The following is a 12,499-nucleotide window of genomic DNA, read 5'->3' as shown; positions in this document are numbered from 1 at the left end:
AGTTGGTGGCCATTCCAAATTTTGCTGTATTTCTCTTCCTTTGCTAGGTCACCTTATGCAAAGACCTCCCCTCCTAATTCCTTCTCCACCTGCCATTTTGCAGGTATGTGACTTTTTCCAGTGTATCTGTCATCTGCCTTCTCTGGAACCGCATCTAACCTTAGCCCCAGAAGGAGGCTATCATTAAGTACATCTCCAGTAGATGTGCTGGTTTGGCCACTGGTTTCCTGCATCTCCATCATTCATCGTCTGGCAAAAGACCTAACTGTTTGAGGGTCAGTGGTATCCAGTATGACAGATATGCACAGAACCACAGTGCTGCATTTTGAAGATGTTAATCAGGTCCTAATTGGAATTGGAGGTATTAAGCTTCCTTCAACCTGTTTTTGCAAAAGGCTTAGGACTTCTCCTGCTTTTGCCCCAGAACCTTGAGGATTTTGTCCTAATTTAACTCCATGTGGCACTCAGCTCACATGAAAAGGTCGGACATGTGCAGACTAGGGAATCAAGATGATTGGAGGGACCTCTTCTGTCAAGAGAAATGATGCCATAAATTTGCTCAGACCTTTGGAGCACCTTTTATTTCTAAAACAGAATAAAGCTTACTCAACAACACAGATGACCTTGAGAGGTTTGGAAAGATTTTACACCTACCTGATTATCTCCCTTCATTACAGTAGCCCTGAGGTAATTAATCTTGCCTTCCAGTGACTAAAAGATTAATTTCAAAGTAGACTCCGAGGCAGTACAGGTTAGGGGGTGTTGAGTTGCACTGAGGGTGTTCCCAGGATACCAAAAGGCTGCCCTTGCCCTTGTTTTAAACCAAATAAAGGGAGAAGTAGAAAAGAACGTCACATTCAAAACACATTGTTTGCAATACTCCTGAGGTACACCTTTAAAAAATAAGATACAAAGAAATTTAGTTTAGAGGTAGTGCACATATTTTGCAATGAGGTGGTCTTTCGTTTCACCACTGCCATCTCCAGTTAAAATAATGAAGTAGAATAATAGAATCATAGAGTTAGAATGGACGCCAAGGGTCATCTAGCCCGACCCCTGCAATACAGGGATCCTGCACACATCTGGGAGGGCTCAAGTCTAGCATGTAGAAGACTCTGTGTGAGATATTGGAGCTCTGCTGCTAGTGAAAATAGACCTGGGGTTGCCAACCATTTAGGTCTACTGGCCCAGTTGGCTTCCTGAGCAGTTGATATGGGCACCACCCTCTCTGGCCACTTTTCTCCCCCAGGTCAGCTTCCCTACCAGAGACAGAGAGAGAGAGACTGTGTGTGTGTGTGTGTACACATTTTGCTTTCCCAATAAATCTGGGCAAAAGTCCAATCTAGTAGAATTAATATGAGCCTTGAAAAACCCATAGAGATGAAAGAGGAAGTGGGAAAGAGTGTCATTCTTCCAATATCCTCCCTCATATCTACTGAAGGCAGAAGAAAGTAACTGCCCTCACCGCCTCATGCGACCAAGCAGGCAGGGAGTGGAGAGGCTCAGAAGTTTCACAGATACAGTACTAGAAGATTGTCACTGTATTTGCAGGAGCCATGCTGCCAACCCCTGCAGTAGAGTTTTGAGCTAGATGGACAAATCGTCCAACCTGCTTAAAGGCAGCTTCCTATGATCTTAAGCTGGCAACTCACCCTTTCATTTACTGACAGAAAGGGCAAGTGGCAAAAGAATAAATGATACATAGTACAGAAATCTATACTACTTGAATGCATGGAAAACTAAATAATCCACTGGTGTAAGGTTGTTTTGCTCCTTAAATTCTCAGGGGCTAACCCAGCCAGATGGGTGGGGCATAAACAATAAAATTATTATTATTACCAACTGCACTTCTGTGAATCAGCATCTTTCTCTGCATATAAATACCGACTGAAGAGGGCTGAGAAGGTTTATTTAATGAGACTAATTGCAGGGGGATAATGTAATTGGAAGCCGAGCTTCTCAGAAAGGGTGTTAGCTGTGGCCTGTGGCCAAAGGATATGCATCCAAGCTGGCACCCATGACAAAATTCAACCTGGAGTCCGTTTGCTGACCCACTTTCCAGAAGGATCAGAGTTGCTCCAGATTCATCATTATCTAAAGCTGTGAGGTGGCCTTTTCAGCAGTACAGGTGGAGACGCATCCATACGAGGAATGAAATTAAAATTAGAGCTCTGGTCATTTTTAGGCCCTGAAGAAAGACCCCAAATGTGGGAGGCCAGTTAGATCAGAAAATGTCTGCCATGAGATACACATTATGAGGTGAAGCACAAATGTAATGTCACAAGAGACGAAGCCTACACATGGATGGTCTTGCTCTTTTTCTCTGCTTTGGTTTTCTATATTTTGGTGTCTTTCCCTGTATTTGCCATTTCTACACTTACGTTGCCAGATTCAAGTTGGACATCTGATGAAGGAGGGCAGCAGGGAGTATGAGAGGAATGGAGAAGAGAAACAAAGAAGAGAAACACATTGGAGATACTATAAAGCAATAAACAAAACAAAAAGGGGGCAGGGGTAGAACTGACATACAGAGTGTGATGGAAATGGAATTTGCCATATTTTCTGGAGCAATCCTTTGTAGCTGTAATATAAAGGCAACTTCTCACATTTTCTTGTATTGGGCAGCATCCAATAATACCTGCCCTCTTGCACAGTGGAAATTTGCTTGAGCAACAGAACTCTTGGTTTTTCTTTTCCGCATATGCCAGGCACCCAAAGGCCCCTTCCCAATCTACTCCAGAGTCCTCCAAACTCTGGAGTTTTGAGGGGCATGCAGAGGGATGGAGGTGGGAAGGGGAGGAAGGAAAAGCCCTGTTGAGTGAGTGGACATCCCCTCTCGCTATGCTGGACCTCACACATTGTGTCATACTGTGCAGATTGAACATTTACATCAATTCCTCCTTTGTGTATGCCTACAGAATTGTGTTAGCAGATGGTGATTATGAAACCCCCTTTGAATCCCTGGATTCTTCTTGTAGAAACAAGGTAAAATAGTGACATGCTAATTTTGAATTAATCCCTTTGAGAGCATGTGATGAAGGGATGTGACGGGCACGTCTCTACATCTTTGTGAAGAACATTCACAAAGATTTTTGGATGTATACAGTGGTATCTCGGGTTAAGTACTTAATTCGTTCCGGAGGTCCATTCTTAACCTGAATCTGTTCTTAACCTGAAGCACCACTTTAGGTAATGGGGCCTCCTGCTGCTGCCGTGCCGCCGGAGCACGATTTCTGTTCTCATCCTGAAGCAAAGTTCTTAACCTGAAGCACTATTTCTGGGTTAGCGGAGTCTGTAACCTGAAACATATGTAACCTGAAGCGTATGTAACCTGAGGTACCACTGTATTTTGACACAGCACGTTTTGAGAAAAGAAGCACATACAACTTTACCTCGTAGGTGGAATTCACCTAGTACAAATTCTGGAATTACCAGCATAAGCTGGTTTTTAATGTGTTTTAAATGTGGTAGGTTTTGAGACAAGAAAGTGTTTTCTCACTGTGAACCATTGCCATTCTAAGAGAAAAAGGGAGGCGTTCATGGTGAATTCTGGCACTTCTTTTTCTATGCTCCTGGGGTCTGTGTGCAGTCACTAATGACCCCTGATGTCCTTTGAAGGGAAAATATGAGTGGTAGATCTGTAGACTACTTAGCCCGGATTCAGGCAGAACAAGCACTTAGGCACTCTCTTGAAGCAGGACAACAAAACAGGCAGTGCTTAATATTGAATGGCACTAGGATCCCAAACACTTTGTGTCATGATCAAAAGGTGAGGCGTGACGAAATAGTCAGACATTTCCCCCCTTGTAAAACAGCATTGCACCTTTAGTCATATGATTCTTTGTCAACAGTACAAAGCTTAGAAATGTTCCTTGACATTGGAGTCAAACTTCCGTTATTCAAACAGGCGAGAGGAAGGCAATTGGCCCTAAACATGACTCTCTTTATTTCCCAGTGACGTCAGTTCTGTATTCAGACCATGCCTTTTATTAGTTCCTTGTAAAAGGTCTCTTCAAATACACGGGGCCATGAATTCCGTTGAGAGGAGTGAGGGAAAATAGGATAGGGCAGCAGTAAGTATCCAGTGAATCAAAAACCTAAGCTTGATCCTAATTTGATTAATTCATGCTTTATGACTCTTCTCAAACCAGACTACAGGTCACTGGCTGCCATCTGTCTTTTTTTAAATTTGAATTGCTCAGTGACCACATACTTGAGGTGATTTCATCTACCTTTACACTTTCTTATCTGTAGACTTGTGCTCTGTTTTCATTTGTTGTGGTGGTTTTATAGCTCTGTGTTGGCCTTCTGAATCCCAATCATGGTTGTGTTGGCTAGGGCTGAAGAGAGTTGTAGCCCCAAACATCTGAGGGGCACCAGGCCGGGTAAGCAAACCAAAATTAAAAGCTCACCATCTTTAGGTTTGATAAGGGACAGTCCTCAATACAAAGGACCTTCACAGAATCAATGGCTTCTCAACACCAGCCTGACCAGGCTTTTGCTCTCTAGAATATTAGAACTGTAATTCCCATCAACTCCAGCCATGATGACTGGGGCGGATGCGGGCTATAGTCCATCAACTGGACTACATCTGGGAAAGGTTGTTTTGGGCTGACCTCTTGCGCTACAACAGAATATTAATCACATCAGGCAATAGCTCAGTGGCAGAGTACATACTTTGCTTGTCAGAGGTCCCAGGTTCAAATCTCTAGAGCAGTGTTTCCCAACCTTGGGCCTCCAGCTGTTTTTGGACTACAATTCCCATCATCCTTGACCACTGGTCTTGCTAGCGAGGGATGATGGGAGTTGTAGTCCAAAAACAACTGGAGGTCCAAGGTTGGGGAACACTGCTCTAGAGAACTGGAAAAATTCCTCCCCAAATCCCTGGAGAGCTGTCGCCAGTCGGTGTGGATATGGATAATACTGAGCTAGAGGGACCAATGATATGGCTTGAGGGCCCTCCAGAATGGCAAGGTTTACTTTGTGGTTGTATTTTGCAACATCTCATTGATGTAATAAAGGTGCATTAGTGGTGGTGGATTTATACTGGACCGTCCACACACAATTCCATTTTATTAATAGTTCTGCAATGCTTCTCCAATACAGTGGTACCTTGGGTTACAGACGCTTCAGGTTACAGACACTTCAGGTTAAAGACTCCGCTAACCCAGAAATAGTACCTCGGGTTAAGAACTTTGCTTCAGGATGAGAACAGAAATGGCACAGCGGCTGTGCAGTGGCAGCAGCAGGCCCCATTAGCTAAAGTGATATCTCAGGTTAAGAACAGTTTCAGGTTAAGTATGGACCTCCAGAACGAATTAAGTTCTTAACCCGAGGTACCACTATATTGCCACATTACTGCAATGTGGAGAGAAACATTTGTGGTACGAAACGTTATAGGAGTCCACAACAAGCTATGGGACATGCACTGAATGGAAACGAAACAATATGTCTGTCCCAAAGCTTTTGCAGATGCAAACAACGTGGAAAGCAGGATCGCGAGGAACCGCCCCAGTACAATCATGAATTCGCATCCTTGTGAAGGTGCCATAAAGAACACATTGGGGCGGCATAATATAACTTCCATGTTTCTGAATACCTTTTTGGATTTTTCTTGTACAACACAGAATTGTTCCATTTCAGGACCCAACTTCCCTTGACATGGCCTGCAGTCATGTCAAAGGATTAAAAAAAAAAATGTAATCCAAGGCATGGGGCTTGGATTGTAGCGTGTAAAGAAGTGAGATTTAAGTTTTCTCTTCCCAGTCATGATCCCCACAGAACTGCCCCTGTGCTGTGATTAGTGATAGAAAATAAAACCTCCCATTGTGGTCCATGTGAGCCTTTTTTTGTATCACTAATTGCAGTGGGGGAGCATTTCAATCAGGATCTCTGCTGGGGAGGAATAGTAGGGCCTCTGCTCTGCGCCAAGCACTGTGGCACTGCTCAAAATCAGCTTCCCCTGCCAATAACAATTAGCATTATAATAATATATATATATATATATATATATATATATATATATATATATGCTTTCGTAGATTTTCACGGGTACAGGAATGCAGGTTTTGGTGTCTTCGGGTGTCTTCCCGTGTAAGAGTCGGGGTGTCTGTGCGACGTTTCGACGAGGTCTCACTCGTCATCTTCAGGCTGGTGCTTTCGGCTTCTTGTTACTGGAACAGAGCAGAGTCTGGTGTTTGAGTTCCTATAAATACTGTTGAGGGGTGTGGTGTATAGCCTCCAACGTTCTGGGTAGAGAGGAAGTTCCTAGATTAGTGTGCCTTTTCTTCTTTTGTTCCTTAATTACTTGAGGGATATCTTGGGTGATTTCATGAGTGATATTCTGAATATCACTGGGTGGGTCATTAAGTGTAGATTAGTTGCTAAAGCTCTCGTGTCTTGACCTCTTGAGCTTGTGAAGAGTTTTTCTGAGAAGATGGCTGTGCTGCAATTAGTTGTGCTCTGGCTTGGCTTCGTGTATAGGGGCGAGCTATGGTTTTGTGCCTTGTGCCAGCCAGATCTGTGTAGGGATTGCAGGGGGGTGCAGCATCCGGAGGTGCCACTATAGTTTGGTTACTGGATGGAGTCTGTAATATGTCTGTGGAGAGGGTCTGGGTTTGGGTCTGGTGTGGTTGATTGGTGACGGCGTTCTGTGTGCCTCTGGTTCTGGTGTCGGTTTTTGTGGGGAGGGCTAATTTCCAGATGTCTGGCAGGCGGGACGTGTCGTCACGCTTGTTCATGTTGTGAGGGTGTTTCTCTATCTCGATGGCTTCCATGATTATTCTCTTGTGGTGATGTTCCATGTTAAAGAGCAATTTGGAATCTGCAAAATTAATTTCGTGTCCTGTTTCTTTCATGTGTTGGAAAAGAGAGGAAGTTTTTTCTTCTTTTTTGACGGCGTTCTTGTGTTCTGCGATACGTGCATTTATTCGTCTGTTTGTTTGTCCAATGTACGTGGCTGGGCAGACTTTGCAGGGTATTTCATAGACCCCTTGGTTTTCCAGCTGGATTTTGTCTTTTGGGTTTCTGAGGATATTGGCTATTTTTTGGTTGGTGCAGAAGGCTGTTTTGATATTGTGTTTATGGAGGATTTTGCTGATTTTGTCTGTAGTGCCCTTGATATAAGGAAGGATGGCCATGCCATTGTTTTCTTCTGTGTCTTGGTTTTTGGGGGGTGTTTCTTTTTGGATTAGCTTCGTAACCCTGTTTTTCTGGTATCCATTGGCGATTAACACATTTGAGAGATTCTGTAACTCAGTTGTCAAGTGGTCTTTGTCAGCCAGGCGTTTGGTTCTGGAGATGAGAGTCTTGGCTACGGAGTTTATTTGTGCAGGGTGGTGGTGTGATTGTGCATGTAAGTAGCGGTTGGTGTGTGTTTTTTTCCGGTAGATAGTGTGTCCTAGGGAGCCATCAGGTTTTTTGTAGATTAGGACGTCAAGAAAGGGGAGTTGGTTGTTGTCTTCTATTTCCATAGTGAATTGTATTTTGGGGTGTAGGCTGTTGAGATGTGTGAGGAAGCTATCTAGTTTTTCTTTCCCGTGTGGCCAAATTACAAAGGTGTCGTCAACATATCTGAGCCAAAGTTTGGGTTTGTGTTCTGACTTGTCTAAAGCATTGGTTTCAAAGTGTTCCATGTACAAATTTGCGATGACCGGTGAGAGGGGTGATCCCATGGGTGCTCCTTCTATCTGTTTGTATCTTTGTCCATTGTGGATGAAGTACGTGTTGGTTAGGCAGTGGTTGGTCAGGTCCAGGATGTATTTGGGGGGGTTGTATTTGTTTTGAATGGCTGTCAAGGCTTCATTAATGGGCACTTGAGTGAAGAGAGATACAACATCGAAGCTCACAAGTAGGTCATCGGGATGTAGGTATTGTTTCTTTATTGTTTCTATGAACTGGAAGGAGTTAGTAACGTGTGAAGCGATGGATTCTGCATAGGGCTGAAGTTGCTTAGCGAGAAATTTAGCGAGATTTTGTAGAGGTGAGCCTATGGAGCTGACTATTGGTCTGAGAGGTGTTCCTTCTTTGTGTATCTTGGGGAGACCGTAGAGTTTGGGGCATCTGGATGATTTTTCTCTGGGGATGATTCTTAGCTGGATTTCTTCACTTTAGACAAGTCAGAACACAAACCCAAACTTTGGCTCAGATATGTTGACGACACCTTTGTAATTTGGCCACACGGGAAAGAAAAACTAGATAGCTTCCTCACACATCTCAACAGCCTACACCCCAAAATACAATTCACTATGGAAATAGAAGACAACAACCAACTCCCCTTTCTTGACGTCCTAATCTACAAAAAACCTGATGGCTCCCTAGGACACACTATCTACCGGAAAAAAACACACACCAACCGCTACTTACATGCACAATCACACCACCACCCTGCACAAATAAACTCCGTAGCCAAGACTCTCATCTCCAGAACCAAACGCCTGGCTGACAAAGACCACTTGACAACTGAGTTACAGAATCTCTCAAATGTGTTAATCGCCAATGGATACCAGAAAAACAGGGTTACGAAGCTAATCCAAAAAGAAACACCCCCCAAAAACCAAGACACAGAAGAAAACAATGGCATGGCCATCCTTCCTTATATCAAGGGCACTACAGACAAAATCAGCAAAATCCTCCATAAACACAATATCAAAACAGCCTTCTGCACCAACCAAAAAATAGCCAATATCCTCAGAAACCCAAAAGACAAAATCCAGCTGGAAAACCAAGGGGTCTATGAAATACCCTGCAAAGTCTGCCCAGCCACGTACATTGGACAAACAAACAGACGAATAAATGCACGTATCGCAGAACACAAGAACGCCGTCAAAAAAGAAGAAAAAACTTCCTCTCTTTTCCAACACATGAAAGAAACAGGACACGAAATTAATTTTGCAGATTCCAAATTGCTCTTTAACATGGAACATCACCACAAGAGAATAATCATGGAAGCCATCGAGATAGAGAAACACCCTCACAACATGAACAAGCGTGACGACACGTCCCGCCTGCCAGACATCTGGAAATTAGCCCTCCCCACAAAAACCGACACCAGAACCAGAGGCACACAGAACGCCGTCACCAATCAACCACACCAGACCCAAACCCAGACCCTCTCCACAGACATATTACAGACTCCATCCAGTAACCAAACTATAGTGGCACCTCCGGATGCTGCACCCCCCTGCAATCCCTACACAGATCTGGCTGGCACAAGGCACAAAACCATAGCTCGCCCCTATACACGAAGCCAAGCCAGAGCACAACTAATTGCAGCACAGCCATCTTCTCAGAAAAACTCTTCACAAGCTCAAGAGGTCAAGACACGAGAGCTTTAGCAACTAATCTACACTTAATGACCCACCCAGTGATATTCAGAATATCACTCATGAAATCACCCAAGATATCCCTCAAGTAATTAAGGAACAAAAGAAGAAAAGGCACACTAATCTAGGAACTTCCTCTCTACCCAGAACGTTGGAGGCTATACACCACACCCCTCAACAGTATTTATAGGAACTCAAACACCAGACTCTGCTCTGTTCCAGTAACAAGAAGCCGAAAGCACCAGCCTGAAGATGACGAGTGAGACCTCGTCGAAACGTCGCACAGACACCCCGACTCTTACACGGGAAGACACCCGAAGACACCAAAACCTGCATATATATATATATATATATATATCCTGATGTGGCTACACTTTATCCATTAGCATATATTGCACACTCCATTTCAGAAGCAATTTCCTAGGTAGAATAAGGTGGCCTGGCTGTTCAAGAAATACAAGTCTGATTCTTTACTCCAGCTCCAGCATGCTTTCCATTGCTGGTTTCTGAAGCTGAGAACAGATGATGTTAACCACAATCTATCTGAATCTGGTAGTTTCTTGAGAAATAACTGCTGTTTTATGTGTTTTCCCTCAAACCTGCTTCTATCCATTTAAGCTGTAAAGGTAAAGGGTCCAGTTGTGGCTGACTCTGAGGTTGTGGCGCTCATCTCGCTTTACGAGCCGAGGGAGCCGGTGTACAGCTTCTGGGTCATGTAGCCAGCATGACTAAGCCACTTCTGGCGAACCAGATCAGCGCACAGAAATGCCGTTTACCTTCCTGCCGGAGTGGTACCTATTTATCTACTTGCACTTTGACGTGCTTTTGAACTGCTAGGTTGGCAGGAGTTTAAGCTGAGGTGTGCACATTTCAGACATCCCTTGCACATTGCACAGATAATGGTCTCATTGAATTGAAGCTGGAGGGGCTGCAGGCATGGGGAAAAACTCAGGTAAGGCACATCAGGTGAAGCCATCTCCACCTCTGGTGTGTACAGCAATGTAAAAATGGGACTTGAAATGCTCCGGGGGCAACAACAACCTTGTTGCATTTTAAGCGGCTAATATTTACAATTCTGATGCACTTACCTGCAAGTAAAAAATGGTAAAGGTAAAGGACCCCTGGATGGTTAAGTCCAGTCAAAGTTGACTATGGGGTGTGGCACTCAGCTTGCTTCAGGCTGAGGGAGCTGGCGTTTGTCCACAGACAGGTTTCCGGGTCATGTGGCCAGCATGATTAAACTGCTTCTGGTGCAACAGAAACACTGTTTACCTTCCCGCTGCAACGGTACCTATTTATCTACTTGTACCGGTATGCTTTTGAACTGCTAGGTTGGCAGAAGCTGGGAAAGAGCAACGGGAGCTCACCCCGTTGTGTGAATTTGAACTGCCGGCCTTCTGATTGGCAAGCCCAAGAGGCTCAGTGGTTTAAACCACAGCGCCACCCGCGTCCCTGCAAGTATGCCACGCGGAAGACAGTGGGATGTACTTATGGGTAAAGCTGTATAGCACCCTGGTCACATATCCACACCATACATTTAAAGCACATGGCTTATGCAAAGAACCCTGGGAACTGTAGTTCACCCCTCACAGAACTACTATGTTTCCCAGGATTCTTTGGAGAAAGCCATGTGCTGGTGTGGGTGTGGCCACAGGTTGTGTGGCTCTTTATATCCTGGCCAAAATCTTTCGACTAGCAGCTTTGAACTTTGCAAGACTGAAATACTGCAGTCTTTTGTTTAGAAAAATAAATAAATCTTAGCACTGCCACTGAATGAGATAAACCTCTGGATATCAAACTGAGTCACTAGATGTCCTCGCAGTGAATAACCATTCATAAAAGATTTGAGGTGAGTGATTCAGAGCTTAGGTAATGTCTGGTTTTTGTTTGTGTGATATATGATTTTTCAGGAATTTAGTGAAACGGAGAGTGTCTTGAACAAATGCCACTGTCTTGGTAGAAAAAACACACACACTCCTGGTAGAAGTACAAAGGGTAGGCTTTATGTTTCCAACACAACTGTTGGTCAATTGGAAGAGGCATTCATAGGGTCAAACTCCATCCTTCTAGCTGACAGAGTAAACACCAGCAGCTCTTTTTCTGCCCATGTAGAAATTGATGTGAATTAGAATTGCCCTGAGGCACCTACCATTCAGGAAGTTCTCCCTTGCTGTATTTTTTAACACCTGATCATTCCTCAAATGGACCTGTGAATTACGGGTGGGTAAGCATGCCAGGGACACAGATCTCTTTGCTTCAGAAGAATGTGTTTGTCCTGTATTGATAATAAAATATATAAACACATAGCTTTTGATCTTATTCAAAATCATGTTTATAGTTGCATAAAGTTAGCCTGGGCTTAATTTGGGATAATAAAATATATATTCTCGTAGCTTTTGATCTTATTTAAAATCATGTTTATAGTTGCATAAAGTTAGCCTGGGCTTAATTTGGGATTTCTAATGCCAAATACTTTTAAAGGTGTCCATCACAAGGCATTGGATGAATGAGGCAAGGTGGAGAGGTTTGAAGACACAAGCTAAGCAGGTCCAGGTCATGTCAGTGTCTGGATGGGTGAGCCCTTGGGAGCCTAGTGTCCACCACCTTGGGTTCTGTGATGGAAGAAAGGTGGGATATAAATGCAATTAAACAAACATAAAATATCCCACACCCTATACCAGCTGTAGCCAATGTGATACTCTCCAGATGCTGTTGGATTACTGCTCCCAACATCCCTGATCACCAACCATGATAGCTGAAGCTGATGAAAGTCGTAGTACAACAACATCCAGAGGGCACCAGCTTGGCTACTCCTGCACTACTCCAACTAGCCAAGCCATCACAGAGTGAAAAAGCTGCAAAGAAATTGGAGGAGGGCTCTGTGCAGTAGGACGGGGCCCTTTGCATTACTATTATTTATCGTAATGTGTAATGAGTTTGCACTTCGTTTTCATATCAAAGAGCAAACATGAGATTTGGCCGAACTCTGTTTCCTTGATGCTGACAAGAGCGTGTTTATAGGGAAGGCAAGCAAAATTAATATGTAAAGAAAAGCAAGCAAAGTATGTGAGAACAGGAATCCATGGTAATGACTTGTATACACACGATACATCTAGTGATAATATCATTTTCCACAAATTTATTACCCCATGTTATCAACACAGTGACCTCATAAT

The sequence above is a fragment of the Podarcis vaucheri genome, assembly GCF_965113315.1.
Source record: "Podarcis vaucheri genome assembly, chromosome: 1".
NCBI classification, from domain to species: domain Eukaryota; kingdom Metazoa; phylum Chordata; class Lepidosauria; order Squamata; family Lacertidae; genus Podarcis; species Podarcis vaucheri.
This window is presented reverse-complemented; position numbering follows the sequence as displayed.